This window comes from Taudactylus pleione, unplaced genomic scaffold, assembly GCF_031769625.1.
Source record: "Taudactylus pleione unplaced genomic scaffold, aTauple2 ptg000584l, whole genome shotgun sequence".
Classification (NCBI taxonomy): Eukaryota; Metazoa; Chordata; class Amphibia; order Anura; family Myobatrachidae; genus Taudactylus; species Taudactylus pleione.
The window spans coordinates 1,929,611-1,951,149 of NW_028284986.1; the positions used below are offsets into that span (position 1 = coordinate 1,929,611).

The following is a 21,539-nucleotide window of genomic DNA, read 5'->3' on the forward strand; positions in this document are numbered from 1 at the left end:
ATTATACACACTATACTTACCTCACATTGCTCTTACACTCAGCTATTAGTCTGTGCTTACACAGCCACTCACAGATTATACACACTATACTTACCTCACATTGCTCTTACACTCAGCTATTAGTCTGTGCTTACACAGCCGCTCACAGGTTATACACACTATACTTACCTCACATTGCTCTTACACTCAGCTATTAGTCTGTGCTTACACAGCCGCTCAGAGGTTATACACACTATACTTACCTCACATTGCTCTTACACACAGCTATTAGTCTGTGCTTACACAGCCACTCACAGTTTATACACACTATACTTACCTCACATTGCTCTTACACTCGGCTATTAGTCTGTGCTTACACAGCCACTCACAGGTTATACACACTATACTTACCTCACATTGCTCTTACACTCAGCTATTAGTCTGTGCTTACACAGCCGCTCACAGGTTATACACACTATACTTACCTCACATTGCTCTTACACTCAGCTATTAGTCTGTGCTTACACAGCCACTCACAGGTTATACACACTATACTTACCTCACATTGCTCTTACACTCGGCTATTAGTCTGTGCTTACACAGCCACTCACAGGTTATACACACTATACTTACCTCACATTGCTCTTACACTCAGCTATTAGTCTGTGCTTACACAGCCACTCACAGATTATACACACTATACTTACCTCACATTGCTCTTACACTCAGCTATTAGTCTGTGCTTACACAGCCGCTCACAGGTTATACACACTATACTTACCTCACATTGCTCTTACACTCGGCTATTAGTCTGTGTTTACACAGCCGCTCACAGGTTATACACACTATACTTACCTCACATTGCTCTTACACTCAGCTATTAGTCTGTGCTTACACAGCCACTCACAGGTTATACACACTATACTTACCTCACATTGCTCTTACACTCAGCTATTAGTCTGTGCTTACACAGCCACTCACAGATTATACACACTATACTTACCTCACATTGCTCTTACACTCAGCTATTAGTCTGTGCTTACACAGCCACTCACAGGTTATACACACTATACTTACCTCACATTGCTCTTACACATGGCTATTAGTCTGTGCTTACACAGCCGCTCACAGGTTATACACCCTATACTTACCTCACATTGCTCTTACACTGAGCTATTAGTCTGTGCTAACACAGCCACTCACAGATTATACACACTATATTTACCTCACATTACTCTTATACTCGGCTATTAGTCTGTGCTTACACAGCCACTCACAGGTTATACACACTATACTTACCTCACATTGCTCTTACACATGGCTATTAGTCTGTGCTTACACAGCCGCTCACAGGTTATACACCCTATACTTACCTCACATTGCTCTTACACTGAGCTATTAGTCTGTGCTAACACAGCCACTCACAGATTATACACACTATATTTACCTCACATTACTCTTATACTCGGCTATTAGTCTGTGCTTACACAGCCACTCACAGGTTATACACACTATACTTACCTCACATTGCTCTTACACTCAGCTATTAGTCTGTGCTTACACAGCAACTCACAGGTTATACACACTATACTTACCTCACATTGCTCTTACACTCAGCTATTAGTCTGTGCTTACACAGCCGCTCACAGGTTATACACACTATACTTACCTCACATTGCTCTTACACTCAGCTATTAGTCTGTGCTTACACAGCCGCTCACAGGTTATACACACTATACTTACCTCACATTGCTCTTACACTCAGCTATTAGTCTGTGCTTACACAGCCGCTCACAGGTTATACATACTATACTTACCTCACATTGCTCTTACACTCAGCTATTAGTCTGTGCTTACACAGCCGCTCACAGGTTATACATACTATACTTACCTCACATTGCTCTTACACTCAGCTATTAGTCTGTGCTTACACAGCCACTCACAGGTTATACACACTATACTTACCTCACATTGCTCTTACACTCGGCTATTAGTCTGTGCTTACACAGCCACTCACAGATTATACACACTATACTTACCTCACATTGCTCTTACACTCGGCTATTAGTCTGTGCTTACACAGCCACTCACAGGTTATACACACTATACTTACCTCACATTGCTCTTACACTCAGCTATTAGTCTGTGCTTACACAGCCGCTCACAGGTTATACACACTATACTTACCTCACATTGCTCTTACACTCAGCTATTAGTCTGTGCTTACACAGCCGCTCACAGGTTATACACACTATACTTACCTCACATTGCTCTTACACATGGCTATTAGTCTGTGCTTACACAGCCGCTCACAGGTTATACACACTATACTTACCTCACATTGCTCTTACACTCAGCTATTAGTCTGTGCTTACACAGCCGCTCACAGGTTATACACACTATACTTACCTCACATTGCTCTTACACTCAGCTATTAGTCTGTGCTTACACAGCCGCTCACAGGTTATACACACTATACTTACCTCACATTGCTCTTACACATGGCTATTAGTCTGTGCTTACACAGCCGCTCACAGGTTATACACACTATACTTACCTCACATTGCTCTTACACTCGGCTATTAGTCTGTGCTTACACAGCCACTCACAGGTTATACACACTATACTTACCTCACATTGCTCTTACACTCAGCTATTAGTCTGTGCTTACACAGCCGCTCACAGGTTATACACACTATACTTACCTCACATTGCTCTTACACTCAGCTATTAGTCTGTGCTTACACAGCCGCTCACAGGTTATACACACTATACTTACCTCACATTGCTCTTACACATGGCTATTAGTCTGTGCTTACACAGCCGCTCACAGGTTATACACACTATAAATACCTCACATTGCTCTTACACTCAGCTATTAGTCTGTACTTACACAGCCACTCACAGGTTATACACACTATACTTACCTCACATTGCTCTTACACTCAGCTATTAGTCTGTGCTTACACAGCCGCTCACAGATTAGGAACCAGGCCCGTTATGTTGAAATGTTCCATTGTCGGCCACTATAGTTCCATATGCTGAGGGGAACCAGGCCTGTTACGTTGGAGTATTCTGGTTTTGGTCATTATAGTTTCATATGCTGAGGGGAACCAGGCCTGTTATGATGGAGCTTCCACAACTTGCGAATATTAACGGGTCTATTTACTAAGCAGTGTTAGGAGAAGAGAAAAGTGATAAAATGCCAGCCAATCAGCTCCTAACTGCCATCTCACAGGCTCTGTATGAAAAATGACAGTTGGGAGCTGATTGGCTGGCACCTTATCACTCTTCACTTTTCACTTCTCCTAACACTGCTTAGTAAATAGACCCCTAAATCCTTCTAGGTTTGGAATGTCTTTCTGCTCGCCATCCCTTGTAATAATCATTTTGTCTGGAAAAAAAACCCTTTATGACATAATTCCTAGTTACTGATAACAATTTTTGCCAGTGCAGCTCTGGATACGTTGGAGTAGTAGAATATAGGCCCTCATTCAGAGCCGTACGCTCTGAGCAGAGCGCACACTCTGAATGAGGGCCGCCCTCTATAAATATGGAGCATCCTCCTGGACGCTCGTATAGCTGTGGGTCACCACCCACAGCCTATACGAGCGTGTAGTTTGATGGCCGCGATGGTCTTGACCATCGCCACTGCGAGCCGGAGCCTGCGGTTGAGTTTTTCAACCGCAAGGCCCGGAGTGATTTTGGCTCTATCAGAGCCAAAATCACTCCCACTGACATCACTAGTGATGTCAGTGGGCCGGCTTCTGACGGTAGGCGTTCCCTTGGGAACGCCCCCGTCAGGGAGGCACGCCCACCAAAGGGGGCGTGCTGTCAATCAACATCGACAGCACGCCCCCTTTGATCAGACACAATGAGCGAAGGAAAGTCCTTCGCTCGTCGCGTCTGGCGCATGCGCACGACGGAGCTCCCGCCGTCGTGCGCATGCGCAGTGCACAACATCGACCCACTTGCGAGCGGACAGCCGCTTGCGAGTGGGTCTGAATCAGGCCCATAGTTCGAAATTTTGGGGGCAGCTTTTGGACTTTCAGTAGAACTGCTTTGAGAATTTCCACTTCTCAACTCCCATATGGTTCAACATCGGTGGTTTATTTCTTGTACCTGCGGCTATGCCCCTTATTTGCATATATTGGGGCATGACACGCCAGCCACAGCGGTGCTTAGTCCTTCTGCAGCACTAGACCACCTCTAATCCCCTACAAACACCCCTCAATGACCAGGCGCACCAGTTGCAGGCTTGCATTGCACCCACTCACCATTGTACATGTGGCACACCTCACAGTCCTGGAATGGGGCACACAACGCTTTATCTGGTCCCTTGCCATAAGAGAGTCTCCTCATCATCTGAAGCCTGCTGTCAACAGTGGGAGTTCAGCACCGCTCAGAACATCGCCGCCATCTTGGGAATAGGTGGACCACATGAATTTTGGATAATAAAGGCCCACAGCTGATCCAGTGCTTGTTGTTTCAGCTTTTTTTATTTTTTTCTGGCTGAGTCCAATGGTTTTGAATATTTCCTCTTTTCTGAGCTGTCTGGCTGGAGCGGCCCACCCTGCAACCATCCCATCTAACCAAGAGCTTCCCTCTTCCATGTTGTTTCTTCAATCAGCACACTACAGGTTTCTTTAGAAGTCACAGTCCCCGATAACGCTCAGGGCGGGATGTACTAAAGGGGAAAATGCATTAAAACGGGGGGGGGGGGGGTTTCGGGGGATTTTACAGCATACCTCATATGTAATAAACACCTCTCCTGAGAGAGATCCAATTGGATCCATCCAATCACCCCCCTGCGTCCTTCTGTGCAAGCGCAGAATGACGCCAGAGAGTCTTCTGGGTGTTATACCTAGAAGTCCCTGTGTCCGGGAGCATCTCAAAGAACAGGTGTTATCGCTGTAATTTGCGATGTACACCGCATTTCTAGGTACATACCGTGGCAATCAACCGTGGTTTGTACCTGAAGAGAGGCGGGATGTACCACATTGCAGATGCTAATATAGAAGCAGCATCACCAACCCCCCCCCCCCCCCCCCCAATCATCCCCAGGCTTATTTATCAAGCTTTCTCATGCAAACAGCTATTTAGCAAATCTAATTAATGGGCTATTTTACAACAGCCAAACACAGAATGATCAATGTGTAATGTGAAGTGGAGCTATTTACCAAACTTTGAAGAGCGTCATTTTTCGTAGAGCTTGTCTCTGTGCCTGATTCCCGATGTTTGGGAATCTGCGTGTGCAGTGCGGATCTGCAATCGCGCACGCAGTCCGGTAGCAGACTATCAGTGATTGACATTCTGCTCCGCTTCCCAACACGGAGGAGTGTCGCCGCCACTGGGGTGGAGTGATGAGGCCAGGCTAAGGGTCCTATTTATCAAATAATATATGAGGGATAATATCCCAGAAATATTGAGGATCCCCTGGAAGTACTGCAGCAGCTGTCTCCGATATCTGCGGCGGCCCCTCAGTTTCTGACAAGCAGAGGGGCTGCTAGGGCTGACGGATAAACCAAGCTTGGCCCCGCCAGCTAACACCATGTTACACAGTGTACACTATTACATGTACATACATATACTGTACATCGTATACATACATGTTACATAGTGTAAATACATATACAAAGTGTATGAATATATATACCTACATACATACATTGGTGTATAGTTTGCATCCTGTACAGTGTGTATATATATATATATAATATATATATATACACACATATAGCGTGCATATATAGTATACACACACACTGTACATACACAAACTGAACATAGCTTATATACATATACATAGTGTGTACATGAATGTTACATACAGTAGTGTAGCGGCCGGCTCAGACAGGGAGAGCTGAGGGGATGACCTGCTCCCCAGCAGGCAGTGACAGTTACAGTGTAGCAGAGGGTGGGAAGTCTCTGTGACTGGAGTGTTGTAACTTCCTCACTGAGTACTGAGCGGAGGAGTCACTCACCCAGTATCTGCAGGAAACCAGCCGGGACCCCAGTGATCCCCCCGGTCCCTCACCCACAGCCGGGACCCCAGTGATCCCCCCGGTCCCTCACCCACAGCCGGGACCCCAGTGATCCCCCCGGTCCCTCACCCACAGCCGGGACCCCAGTGATCCCCCCGGTCCCTCACCCACAGCCGGGGCAGCCTCCAGTGATCCCCCCGTCTCCTCACTCACAGCCGGGACCCGGGGCAGCCTCCAGTGATCCCCCCGTCTCCTCACTCACAGCCGGGACCCGGGGCAGCCTCCAGTGATCCCCCCGTCTCCTCGCCCACAGCCGGGACCCGGGGCAGCCTCCAGTGATCCCCCCGTCTCCTCACTCACAGCCGGGACCCGGGGCAGCCTCCAGTGATCCCCCCGTCTCCTCGCCCACAGCTGGGACATGGCAAGCCTGGGGCTCTGCACGGGGTAAGTGGGCTCTGCCTGGAGGCTGCAGCTGGCAGGATGGGCTGTTACATTCCAGGGGGAGGGATGCTACACAGATAAGGAACATGTGTGTTATGTGTACAGTAGGTATGTGTTGCTACAGTATGTGTGTCTGTGTACCTATGTGTGTGTCTACAGTATGTGTATCTATGTGTGTGTGTGTCTCTACAGTATGTGTACCTATGTGTGTGTGTCTACAGTATGTGTACCTATGTGTGTGTGTGTCTCTACAGTATGTATATCTATGTGTGTGTGTGTGTCTACAGTATGTGTATCTATGTGTGTGTGTGTGTGTCTACAGTATGTGTGTGTCTACAGTATGTGTACCTATGTGTGTGTGTGTCTCTACAGTATGTGTACCTATGTGTGTGTGTCTACAGTATGTGTACCTATGTGTGTGTGTGTCTCTACAGTATGTGTACCTATGTGTGTGTGTGTCTCTACAGTATGTGTATCTATGTGTGTGTGTGTGTCTACAGTATGTGTGTGTCTACAGTATGTGTACCTATGTGTGTGTGTCTACAGTATGTGTACCTATGTGTGTGTGTGTCTCTACAGTATGTGTACCTATGTGTGTGTCTACAGTATGTGTATCTATGTGTGTGTGTGTCTCTACAGTATGTGTACCTATGTGTGTGTGTGTCTCTACAGTATGTGTATCTATGTGTGTGTGTGTGTGTCTACAGTATGTGTGTGTCTACAGTATGTGTACCTATGTGTGTGTGTCTACAGTATGTGTACCTATGTGTGTGTGTCTACAGTATGTGTACCTATGTGTGTGTGTCTACAGTATGTGTACCTATGTGTGTGTGTGTGTGTCTACAGTATGTGTGTGTCTACAGTATGTGTACCTATGTGTGTGTGTGTCTCTACAGTATGTGTACCTATGTGTGTGTGTGTCTCTACAGTATGTGTATCTATGTGTGTGTGTGTGTGTGTCTACAGTATGTGTGTGTCTACAGTATGTGTACCTATGTGTGTGTGTCTACAGTATGTGTACCTATGTGTGTGTGTGTCTCTACAGTATGTGTACCTATGTGTGTGTCTACAGTATGTGTATCTATGTGTGTGTGTGTCTCTACAGTATGTGTACCTATGTGTGTGTGTGTCTCTACAGTATGTGTATCTATGTGTGTGTGTCTACAGTATGTGTGTGTCTACAGTATGTGTACCTATGTGTGTGTGTCTACAGTATGTGTACCTATGTGTGTGTGTCTACAGTATGTGTACCTATGTGTGTGTCTACAGTATGTGTATCTATGTGTGTGTGTGTGTGTGTCTACAGTATGTGTGTGTCTACAGTATGTGTACCTATGTGTGTGTGTGTCTCTACAGTATGTGTACCTATGTGTGTGTGTGTCTCTACAGTATGTGTATCTATGTGTGTGTGTGTGTGTCTACAGTATGTGTGTGTCTACAGTATGTGTACCTATGTGTGTGTGTCTACAGTATGTGTACCTATGTGTGTGTGTGTCTCTACAGTATGTGTACCTATGTGTGTGTCTACAGTATGTGTATCTATGTGTGTGTGTGTCTCTACAGTATGTGTACCTATGTGTGTGTGTGTCTCTACAGTATGTGTATCTATGTGTGTGTGTGTGTGTCTACAGTATGTGTGTGTCTACAGTATGTGTACCTATGTGTGTGTGTCTACAGTATGTGTACCTATGTGTGTGTGTCTACAGTATGTGTACCTATGTGTGTGTCTACAGTATGTGTATCTATGTGTGTGTCTACAGTATGTGTGTGTGTCTACAGTATGTGTACCTGTGTGTGTGTGTGTGTCTGTGTACCTATGTATGGGTGTATGTGTCTGTGTACCTGTATGTACCTATGTGTGTGTCTACAGTATGTGTACCTATGTGTATGTGTGTCTACAGTATGTGTACCTGTGTGTGTGTCTACAGTATGTGTGTGTGTCTACAGTATGTGTACCTACGTGTGTGTGTCTACAGTATGTGTACCTGTGTGTGTCTACAGTATGTGTACCTATATGTGTGTGTGTGTCTACAGTATGTGTACCTATGTGTGTGTCTACAGTATGTGTACCTGTGTGTGTCTACAGTATGTGTACTTATGTGTGAGTGTGTGTGTCTACAGTATGTGTACCTATGTGTGTGTCTACAGTATGTGTACCTATGTGTGTGTGTGTGTCTACAGTATGTGTACCTATGTGTGTGTGTGTCTCTACAGTATGTGTACCTATGTGTGTGTGTCTACAGTATGTGTACCTATGTGTGTGTGTGTCTCTACAGTATGTATATCTATGTGTGTGTGTGTGTGTGTGTCTACAGTATGTGTGTGTCTACAGTATGTGTATCTATGTGTGTGTGTGTGTGTCTACAGTATGTGTGTGTCTACAGTATGTGTACCTATGTGTGTGTGTGTCTCTACAGTATGTGTACCTATGTGTGTGTGTGTCTCTACAGTATGTGTATCTATGTGTGTGTGTGTGTGTGTGTCTACAGTATGTGTACCTATGTGTGTGTGTCTACAGTATGTGTACCTATGTGTGTGTGTCTACAGTATGTGTACCTATGTGTGTGTCTACAGTATGTGTATCTATGTGTGTGTCTACAGTATGTGTGTGTGTCTACAGTATGTGTACCTGTGTGTGTGTGTGTCTGTGTACCTATGTATGGGTGTATGTGTCTGTGTACCTGTATGTACCTATGTGTGTGTCTACAGTATGTGTACCTATGTGTATGTGTGTCTACAGTATGTGTACCTGTGTGTGTGTCTACAGTATGTGTGTGTGTCTACAGTATGTGTACCTACGTGTGTGTGTCTACAGTATGTGTACCTGTGTGTGTCTACAGTATGTGTACCTATATGTGTGTGTGTGTCTACAGTATGTGTACCTATGTGTGTGTCTACAGTATGTGTACCTGTGTGTCTACAGTATGTGTACTTATGTGTGAGTGTGTGTGTCTACAGTATGTGTACCTATGTGTGTGTCTACAGTATGTGTACCTATGTGTGTGTGTGTCTACAGTATGTGTACTTATGTGTTTGTGTGTGTCTACAGTATGTGTACCTATGTGTGTGTGTGTCTACAGTATGTGTACTTATGTGTTTGTGTGTGTCTACAGTATGTGTGTGTGTGTCTACAGTATGTGTACCTATGTGTGTGTGTGTCTACAGTATGTGTACTTATGTGTTTGTGTGTGTCTACAGTATGTGTACTTATGTGTGTGTCTACAGTATGTGTACCTATGTGTGTGTCTACAGTATGTGTACCTGTGTGTGTGTGTCTACAGTATGTGTACTTGTGTGTGTGTGTGTGTGTGTGTGTGTGTCTACAGTATGTGTACCTGTGTGTTTGTGTGTGTCTGTGTACCTATGTATGGGTGTGTGTGTGTGTGTCTGTGTACCTGTATGTACATATGTATGTGTACCTATGTGTGTGTCTACAGTATGTGTACCTGTGTGTGTGTGTGTCTGTGTACCTGTATGTACATATGTATGTGTACCTATGTGTGTGTGTCTACAGTATGTGTACCTATGTGTGTGTGTGTCTACAGTATGTATACCTATGTGTGTGTGTGTCTACAGTATGTGTATGTGTCTACAGTATGTGTACCTATGTGTGTGTGTGTCTACAGTATGTGTACCTATGTGTGTGTGTCTACAGTATGTGTGTCTACAGTATGTGTACTTATGTGTGAGTGTGTGTGTCTACAGTATGTGTACCTATGTGTGTGTGTCTACAGTATGTGTACCTACGTGTGTGTGTCTACAGTATGTGTACTTGTGTGTGTGTGTCTACAGTATGTGTACCTGTGTGTGTGTCTACAGTATGTATACCTATGTGTGTGTGTGTCTGTGTACCTGTATGTACATATGTATGTGTGTCTACAGTATGTGTGTGTGTGTCTACAGTATGTGTACCTATGTGTGTGTGTGTCTACAGTATGTATACCTATGTGTGTGTGTGTCTACAGTATGTGTGTGTGTGTCTACAGTATGTGTACCTATGTGTGTGTGTGTCTACAGTATGTGTGTGTGTGTCTACAGTATGTGTACCTATGTGTGTGTGTTTCTACAGTATGTATACCTATGTGTGTGTGTGTCTACACTATGTGTGTGTGTGTCTACAGTATGTGTACCTATGTGTGTGTGTGTCTACAGTATGTGTACCTATGTGTGTGTGTCTACAGTATGTGTGTGTGTCTACAGTATGTGTACCTGTGTGTGTGTGTGTCTACAGTATGTATACCTATGTGTGTGTGTGTACAGTATGTGTACCTATGTGTGTGTGTCTACAGTATGTATACCTATGTGTGTGTGTCTACAGTATGTGTACCTATGTGTGTGTGTGTCTACAGTATGTATACCTATGTGTGTGTGTCTACTGTATGTGTACCTGTGTGTGTGTGTCTACAGTATGTGTACCTATGTGTGTGTGTCTACAGTATGTATACCTATGTGTGTATGTCTACAGTATGTGTGTGTGTGTGTGTGTGTCTACAGTATGTCTACCTATGTGTGTGTGTGTCTACAGTATGTGTACCTATGTGTGTGTGTGTGTCTACAGTATGTGTACCTGTGTGTGTCTACAGTATGTATACCTATGTGTGTGTGTGTCTACAGTATGTATACCTATGTGTGTGTGTCTACTGTATGTGTACCTGTGTGTGTGTGTGTCTACAGTATGTGTACCTATGTGTGTGTGTGTCTACAGTATGTGTACCTATGTGCGTGTGTCTACAGTATGATGTATACCTATGTGTGTGTGTGTCTACAGTATGTGTACCTATGTGTGTGTGTGTCTACAGTATGTGTGTGTGTGTCTACAGTATGTGTACCTATGTGTGTGTGTGTGTGTCTACAGTATGTGTACCTATGTGTGTGTGTGTCTACAGTATGTGTACCTGTGTGTGTGTCTACAGTATGTGTACCTATGTGTGTGTGTGTCTACAGTATGTGTACCTGTGTGTGTGTCTACAGTATGTGTACCTATGTGTGTGTGTGTCTACAGTATGTATACCTATGTGTGTGTGTGTCTCTACAGTATGTGTACCTATGTGTGTGTGTGTCTCTACAGTATGTGTGCCTGTGTGTGTCTACAGTATGTGTACCTATGTGTGTGTGTGTCTACAGTATGTGTACCTATGTGTGTGTGTCTGTGTACCTGTGTGTGTGTGTATATGTGTACCTATGTATGTGTGTGTCTGTGTACATGTGTGTGTCTGTGTATCTATGTGTGCGTGTATCTGAGTATGTGTATCTCTGTGTATCTATGTGTGTGTGTCTTATATTGCTCTGTGTTACCTGCAGTCGTGTCCAGGGCAAATCTCTGGGGTTATTATATTACGGGAGGGTTATAACATAATCTACTGCAGCTCATGTGCCAAACACTATTATTGCAAACCCCAGTTACACAGCACAGCCGCCAGGCACATTGTGACGCGTAATAACTAAGTCATCCCCGGGGCAGTAACATAGGAGAGGCCTGAATAACTTACTCTGAGAGCACACGTGTATGTTATTCTTTCTTTTCAGGGTTATAAATGAGCCAAACAGATCCTATCTGTAAGTGTCCCCAGTAGCTCCTGCCATCTTGAGTCCCATGCCTGTGGCTGCCTCCTCTGCCATGGCACAGATCCATCAGGTTAAAGCTGAGGAGGGGGATTGCTTTTTGCGTTATTCCTTTCAACTCTGATGACCAGTAAGATGACGCTGCTGATGGGGGCTGCACTAAGATGTAATATGCAGTAGTTCAAAGTGGCATTTTCACTTTTACCAGCATGTACATACTTTCCAACTGTGACAACTTCAGTGTTTTGTGACTCCTGTCCCACCTTCCAACTGTCGGGTCCTGTCCAACCTTCAAACTGTACTGACTTCAGGGTCCTGTCCCACCTTCCAACTGTCCCGACTTCAGGGTCCTGTCCCACCTTCCAACTGTCCCATCTTCAGGGTCCTGTCCCACCTTCCAACTATCCCATCTTCAGGGTCCTGTCCCACCTTCCAACTGTCCCATCTTCAGGGTCCTGTCCCACCTTCCAACTGTCCTGACTTCAGGGTCCTGTCCCACCTTCCAACTGTCCCGACTTCAGGGTCCTGTCCCACCTTCCAACTGTCCCAACTTCAGGGTCCTGTCCCACTTTCCAACTGTCCCATCTTCATGGTCCTGTCCCACCTTCCAACTGTCTCAACTTCAGGGTCCTGTCCCACCTTCCAACTGTCCCATCTTCAGGGTCCTGTCCCACCTTCCAACTGTCCCATCTTCAGGGTCCTGTCCCACCTTCCAACTGTCCCAACTTCAGGGTCATGTCCCACCTTCCAACTTTCCCATCTTCAGGGTCCTGTCCCACCTTCCAACTGTCCCATCTTCAGGGTCCTGTCCCACCTTCCAACTGTCCCAACTTCAGGGTCCTGTCCCACCTTCCAACTGTCCCAACTTCAGGGTCCTGTCCCACCTTCCAACTGTCCCATCTTCAGGGTCCTGTCCCACCTTCCAACTGTCCCATCTTCAGGGTCCTGTCCCACCTTCCAACTGTCCTGACTTCAGGGTCCTGTCCCACCTTCCAACTGTCCCATCTTCAGGGTCCTGTCCCACCTTCCAACTGTCCCAACTTCAGGGTCCTGTCCCACCTTCCTACTGTCCCATCTTCAGGGTCCTGTCCCACCTTCCAACTGTCCCAACTGCAGGGTCCTGTCCCACCTTCCAACTGTCCTGACTTCAGGGTCATGTCCCACCTTCCAACTGTCAAGACTTGAGGGTCCTGTCCCACCTTCCAACTGTCCTATCTTCAGGGTCCTGTCCCACCTTCCAACTGTCCCATCTTCAGGGTCCTGTCCCACCTTCCAACTGTCCTGACTTCAGGGTCATGTCCCACCTTCCAACTTTCCCATCTTCAGGGTCCTGTCCCACCTTCCAACTGTCCCATCTTCATGGTCCTGTCCCACCTTCCAACTGTCCCAACTGCAGGGTCCTGTCCCACCTTCCAACTGTCACAACTTCAGGGTCCTGTCCCACCTTCCAAATGTCCCATCTTCAGGGTCCTGTCCCACCTTCCAACTGTCCCAACTGCAGGGTCCTGTCCCACCTTCCAACTGTCCCGACTTTTTGCATAGTGCCATGATGTGCGTTTCGGATGGCCACTGTCACTAACTGATGGTTTAGCACCCATCAATGTTTTTGATCCGATGGGGATGGTATTGGCATCTGATTGCCATGGTTGTGTGGAGATATTGTACATATATAATATACCTTTGATGGTTTGGAGATATGGTGATATACTGTATGAAGAAAAACCCTTATTTCAGCTGAGAACTACAGGGAAAGAGGGATCTCAGCCAATCAGTCCCTGCAGCCAGCTAAAACTCCACCCATTCTCCGCCCCTGACTAATTACACTGCCAGTGTTCCCGACGTGTAAAAACATATGCCCCTCCCCTTTAGAATGTAAGCTCTCAAGAGCAGGGCCCTCTTCCCTCCTGTGCTTCTCCTTCCCTCATGCTGCATACACGGTCAGATTTTGTATCAGATCTGAACGATAACGATTGTAAAAATTGTTCAATCATTCATATCTTTGACCTGTGGGGCATGCATCGATGGATGAGCAGCGTTCCCGCATGTCAGGTAACGATCTCTGAAATCTGATGTGTTTGGTCAGATTTTAACGATTTCATTAATTTTAATACTGTAAGAAATCATTCATCTGACAAATCTGACCGTGTGTATGCACCATTACTTATTCTATCATCTACTCCTAACTCCCCACAATGGCACCTAACTGCTGCTTATGTAAATGTTATGATCGCTACTGCAGCAATGTTTATAAACTATGTCCTTGTCCTGCATCCTTTTGTACTGTTAATAACTCTTTTGTTTATGTAAGGCGCTGCGGAACCCTTGTGGCGCCATATAAATACAGTATAGTAATAATAATATGTGCACGATATATATAGCCCTTTCCAGTGCTTCTTCATACTGCTCCCCTCCACTCATGAGACGGAGGAGTATGTGTATTCTTGTCAGGGAAGCCGTGCAGGGACGGGGCACGCGCAGAGCAGGCAGTCGTGGAACAACTGAAAAGACTGCCTGGGGGGACGTCACAGTGACAACGATTACAGCAACCGCTGTCACTTAGAAGTTTTTTTGTATGAATTGGCTGAAGTGTACAATTACATAATAGAAGGTATGACATAACTCTCTGTTATTACATAGTACAGGGTATGACATAACTCTGTTATTACATAGTACAGGGTACAGTATGAGCTAACTCTTTTATTACTTAGTACAAGGTATGACATATACTACCGTACAAAAGTTTGGGGTCGCCCAGAAAATTTTGTGTTTTATATGACTTTTATTTATCAAATGAGTTGCAAAATGAATGAATGTGTTATTACATTGTACAGGGTATGACACACCTCTGTGTGTTATTACATAGTACAGGGTATGACATAGACCTGTTAGATATTACATAGTAGAGGGTATGACATAGCACTGTATTTTTACATAGTACAGAGTATAATATACCTCTGTGTTTTATTACATAGTACAGGGAATGACATAGCTCTGTGTGTTATTAGATAGTACAGGATATGACATAGCTCTGTGTGTTATTAGATAGTACAGGATATGATATACTGTAGCTCTGTGTGTTATTAGATAGTACAGGATATGACATAGCTCTGTGTGTTATTAGATAGTACAGGATATGACATAGCTCTGTGTGTTATTAGATAGTACAGGATATGACATACTGTAGCTCTGTGTGTTATTAGATAGTACAGGATATGACATAGCTCTGTGTGTTATTAGATAGTACAGGATATGACATACTGTAGCTCTGTGTGTTATTAGATAGTACAGGATATGACATAGCTCTGTGTGTTATTAGATAGTTCAGGATATGACATAGATCTGTGTGTTATTAGATAGTACAGGATATGACATAGCTCTGTGTGTTATTAGATAGTACAGGATATGATATAGCTCTGTGTGTTATTAGATAGTACAGGATATGACATAGCTCTGTGTGTTATTAGATAGTACAGGATATGAAATACTGTAGCTCTGTGTGTTATTAGATAGTACAGGATATGACATAGCTCTGTGTGTTATTAGATAGTACAGGATATGACATAGCTCTGTGTGTTATTAGATAGTACAGGATATGACATAGCTCTGTGTGTTATTAGATAGTACAGGATATAATATAGCTCTGTGTGTTATTAGATAGTACAGGATATGACATAGCTCTGTGTGTTATTAGATAGTACAGGATATGAAATACTGTAGCTCTGTGTGTTATTAGATAGTACAGGATATGACATAGCTCTGTGTGTTATTAGATAGTACAGGATATGACATAGCTCTGTGTGTTATTAGATAGTACAGGATATGACATACTGTAGCTCTGTGTGTTATTAGATAGTACAGGATATCACATAGCTCTGTGTGTTATTAGATAGTACAGGATATGACATAGCTCTGTGTGTTATTAGATAGTACAGGATATGACATAGCTCTGTGTGTTATTAGATAGTACAGGATATCACATAGCTCTGTGTGTTATTAGATAGTACAGGATATGACATAGCTATGTGTGTATTACATGTACAGTATATGACATAGCTCTGTGTGTTATTAGATAGTACAGGGTATGACAATGATCTGTGTGTTATTAGATAGTACAGGATATGACATAGCTCTGTGTGTTATTAGATAGTACAGGATATGACATACTGTAGCTCTGTGTGTTATTAGATAGTACAGGATATGACATAGCTCTGCGTGTTATTAGATAGTACAGGATATGACATAGCTCTGTGTGTTATTAGATAGTAGAGGATATAATATAGCTCTGTGTGTTATTAGATAGTACAGGATATGACATAGCTCTGTGTGTTATTAGATAGTACAGGATATGAAATACTGTAGCTCTGTGTGTTATTAGATAGTACAGGATATGACATAGCTCTGTGTGTTATTAGATAGTACAGGATATGACATAGCTCTGTGTGTTATTAGATAGTACAGGATATGACATACTGTAGCTCTGTGTGTTATTAGATAGTACAGGATATCACATAGCTCTGTGTGTTATTAGATAGTACAGGATATGACATAGCTCTGTGTGTTATTAGATAGTACAGGATATGACATAGCTCTGTGTGTTATTAGATAGTACAGGATATCACATAGCTCTGTGTGTTATTAAATAGTACAGGATATGACATAGCTATGTGTGTATTACATGTACAGTATATGACATAGCTCTGTGTGTTATTAGATAGTACAGGGTATGACAATGATCTGTGTGTTATTAGATAGTACAGGATATGACATAGCTCTGTGTGTTATTAGATAGTACAGGATATGACATACTGTAGCTCTGTGTGTTATTAGATAGTACAGGATATGACATAGCTCTGTGTGTTATTAGATAGTACAGGATATGACATAGCTCTGTGTGTTATTAGATAGTACAGGATATGACATATCTCTGTGTGTTATTAGATAGTACAGGATATGACATAGCTCTGTGTGTTATTAGATAGTACAGGATATGACATAGCTATGTGTGTATTACATGTACAGTATATGACATAGCTCTGTGTGTTACTAGATAGTACAGGGTATGACATAGCTCTGTGTGTTATTAGATAGTACAGGATATAATATAGCTCTGTGTGTTATTAGATAGTACAGGATATGACATAGCTCTGTGTGTTATTACATTGTACAGGGTATGACATAGCTGTGTGTGTTATTACATTGTACAGGATATGACATAGCTCTGTGTGTTATTAGATAGTACAGGATATGATATAGCTTTTGTGTGTTACTAGATAGTACAGGGTATGACAATGATCTGTGTGTTATTACATTGTACAGGGTATGACATAGCTATGTGTGTATTACATGTACAGTATAGCTAAAGTACAGTGTTATATTATATGTCCCTGACCATGATATGGTGTATTGGAGACAGTGTAAGAATGAATATGCCCGTACAGGAGATTACTATGTAAGTGAGTGATGTTTGTACAGGAGATTACTATGTAAGTGAGTGATGTTTGTACAGGAGATTACTATGTAAGTGAGTGATGTTTGTACAGGAGATTACTATGTAAGTGAGTGATGTTTGTACAGGAGATTACCATGTAAGTGAGTGATGTTTGTACAGGAGATTACCATGTAAGTGAGTGATGTTTGTACAGGAGATTACCATGTAAGTGAGTGATGTTTGTACAGGAGATTACCATGTAAGTGAGTGATGTTTGTACAGGAGATTACCATGTAAGTGAGTGATGTTTGTACAGGAGATTACCATGTAAGTGAGTGATGTTTGTACAGGAGATTACCATGTAAGTGAGTGATGTTTGTACAGGAGATTACTATGTAAGTGAGTGATGTTTGTACAGGAGATTACATGTAAGTGAGTGATGTTTGTACAGGAGATTACTATGTAAGTGAGTGATGTTTGTACAGGAGATTACATGTAAGTGAGTGATGTTTGTACAGGAGATTACTATGTAAGTGAGTGATGTTTGTACAGGAGATTACTATGTAAGTGAGTGATGTTTGTACAGGAGATTACTATGTAAGTGAGTGATGTTTGTACAGGAGATTACCATGTAAGTGAGTGATGTTTGTACAGGAGATTACCATGTAAGTGAGTGATGTTTGTACAGGAGATTACATGTAAGTGAGTGATGTTTGTACAGGAGATTACATGTAAGTGAGTGATGTTTGTACAGGAGATTACTATGTAAGTGAGTGATGTTTGTACAGGAGATTACTATGTAAGTGAGTGATGTTTGTACAGGAGATTACTATGTAAGTGAGTGATGACTATGTAAGTGAGTGATGTTTGTACAGGAGATTACATGTAAGTGAGTGATGTTTGTACAGGAGATTACTATGTAAGTGAGTGATGTTTGTACAGGAGATTACTATGTAAGTGAGTGATGTTTGTACAGGAGATTACTATGTAAGTGAGTGATGACTATGTAAGTGAGTGATGTTTGTACAGGAGATTACCATGTAAGTGAGTGATGTTTGTACAGGAGATTACCATGTAAGTGAGTGATGTTTGTACAGGAGATTACCATGTAAGTGAGTGATGTTTGTACAGGAGATTACCATGTAAGTGAGTGATGTTTGTACAGGAGATTACTATGTAAGTGAGTGATGACTATGTAAGTGAGTGATGTTTGTACAGGAGATTACATGTAAGTGAGTGATGTTTGTACAGGAGATTACTATGTAAGTGAGTGATGTTTGTACAGGAGATTACTATGTAAGTGAGTGATGTTTGTACAGGAGATTACTATGTAAGTGAGTGATGACTATGTAAGTGAGTGATGTTTGTACAGGAGATTACCATGTAAATGAGTGATGTTTGTACAGGAGATTACCATGTAAGTGAGTGATGTTTGTACAGGAGATTACCATGTAAGTGAGTGATGTTTGTACAGGAGATTACCATGTAAGTGAGTGATGTTTGTACAGGAGATTACCATGTAAGTGAGTGATGTTTGTACAGGAGATTACCATGTAAGTGAGTGATGTTTGTACAGGAGATTACCATGTAAGTGAGTGATGTTTGTACAGGAGATTACCATGTAAGTGAGTGATGTTTGTACAGGAGATTACCATGTAAGTGAGTGATGTTTGTACAGGAGATTACCATGTAAGTGAGTGATGTTTGTACAGGAGATTACCATGTAAGTGAGTGATGTTTGTACAGGAGATTACCATGTAAGTGAGTGATGTTTGTACAGGAGATTACCATGTAAGTGAGTGATGTTTGTACAGGAGATTACCATGTAAGTGAGTGATGTTTGTACAGGAGATTACCATGTAAGTGAGTGATGTTTGTACAGGAGATTACCATGTAAGTGAGTGATGTTTGTACAGGAGATTACCATGTAAGTGAGTGATGTTTGTACAGGAGATTACCATGTAAGTGAGTGATGTTTGTACAGGAGATTACCATGTAAGTGAGTGATGTTTGTACAGGAGATTACCATGTAAGTGAGTGATGTTTGTACAGGAGATTACCATGTAAGTGAGTGATGTTTGTACAGGAGATTACCATGTAAGTGAGTGATGTTTGTACAGGAGATTACCATGTAAGTGAGTGATGTTTGTACAGGAGATTACCATGTAAGTGAGTGATGTTTGTACAGGAGATTACCATGTAAGTGAGTGATGTTTGTACAGGAGATTACCATGTAAGTGAGTGATGTTTGTACAGGAGATTACCATGTAAGTGAGTGATGTTTGTACAGGAGATTACCATGTAAGTGAGTGATGTTTGTACAGGAGATTACCATGTAAGTGAGTGATGTTTGTACAGGAGATTACCATGTAAGTGAGTGATGTTTGTACAGGAGATTACCATGTAAGTGAGTGATGTTTGTACAGGAGATTACCATGTAAGTGAGTGATGTTTGTACAGGAGATTACCATGTAAGTGAGTGATGTTTGTACAGGAGATTACCATGTAAGTGAGTGATGTTTGTACAGGAGATTACCATGTAAGTGAGTGATGTTTGTACAGGAGATTACCATGTAAGTGAGTGATGTTTGTACAGGAGATTACCATGTAAGTGAGTGATGTTTGTACAGGAGATTACCATGTAAGTGAGTGATGTTTGTACAGGAGATTACCATGTAAGTGAGTGATGTTTGTACAGGAGATTACCATGTAAGTGAGTGATGTTTGTACAGGAGATTACCATGTAAGTGAGTGATGTTTGTACAGGAGATTACCATGTAAGTGAGTGATGTTTGTACAGGAGATTACCATGTAAGTGAGTGATGTTTGTACAGGAGATTACCATGTAAGTGAGTGATGTTTGTACAGGAGATTACCATGTAAGTGAGTGATGTTTGTACAGGAGATTACCATGTAAGTGAGTGATGTTTGTACAGGAGATTACCATGTAAGTGAGTGATGTTTGTACAGGAGATTACCATGTAAGTGAGTGATGTTTGTACAGGAGATTACCATGTAAGTGAGTGATGTTTGTACAGGAGATTACCATGTAAGTGAGTGATGTTTGTACAGGAGATTACCATGTAAGTGAGTGATGTTTGTACAGGAGATTACCATGTAAGTGAGTGATGTTTGTACAGGAGATTACCATGTAAGTGAGTGATGTTTGTACAGGAGATTACCATGTAAGTGAGTGATGTTTGTACAGGAGATTACCATGTAAGTGAGTGATGTTTGTACAGGAGATTACCATGTAAGTGAGTGATGTTTGTACAGGAGATTACCATGTAAGTGAGTGATGTTTGTACAGGAGATTACCATGTAAGTGAGTGATGTTTGTACAGGAGATTACCATGTAAGTGAGTGATGTTTGTACAGGAGATTACCATGTAAGTGAGTGATGTTTGTACAGGAGATTACCATGTAAGTGAGTGATGTTTGTACAGGAGATTACCATGTAAGTGAGTGATGTTTGCACAGGAGATTACCATGTAAGTGAGTGATGTTTGCACAGGAGATTACCATGTAAGTGAGTGATGTTTGCACAGGAGATTACCATGTAAGTGAGTGATGTTTGCACAGGAGATTACCATGTAAGTGAGTGATGTTTGCACAGGAGATTACCATGTAAGTGAGTGATGTTTGTACAGGAGATTACTATGTAAGTAGATATATGGACATTTCTAGCATATTACATCATGGATTTGCCAAATTAAATCCTGATTCCACCCAAATGTTTATTTATTGTCAATCTCTTATCTTTCTATTATATTCAGTACTAGCTGTTTCCTTCAGCTTCACCCATGATGAAATCGCTTCTGCTGACATATTTTTTATTTTATTTGAGGCGTTCTAGTTGTATTGCTTTGCATAGGGGCCCTGGCCTGGGACTGGCCCAAGTGACCAGCAGCGCTAGACAGACTATGTGGCCTATCTTATTCAAGTAACCATGAGCCCAAATGCACCTCTCCCCCACCCCTTACCAGCCACACACATGGTGCCACACCTCCCACACCAATGTCACTGTGTGCCCTGTGCACAGACTGCTATGTAACCTCTCCTATTCACCCACCACTCACACCTATGTCACTGTGTGCCCTGTGCACAGACTGCTATGTAACCTCTCCTATTCACCCACCACTCAC

The 21,539-nt window shown here is 42.8% G+C and overlaps 1 long non-coding RNA gene across 1 annotated transcript in view; it reads left to right on the top strand.

Annotated features, from left to right (window-relative positions):
• Positions 1-5,978: 5,978 nt before the first annotated feature.
• LOC148481367 (uncharacterized) overlaps positions 5,979-21,539 on the top strand; it is a 77,538-nt gene continuing 61,977 nt past the window's right edge. The window contains exon 1 of the long non-coding RNA XR_015871923.1: positions 5,979-6,407. This is a non-coding gene — a long non-coding RNA (uncharacterized LOC148481367). The remainder of the gene's footprint in view (positions 6,408-21,539) is intronic.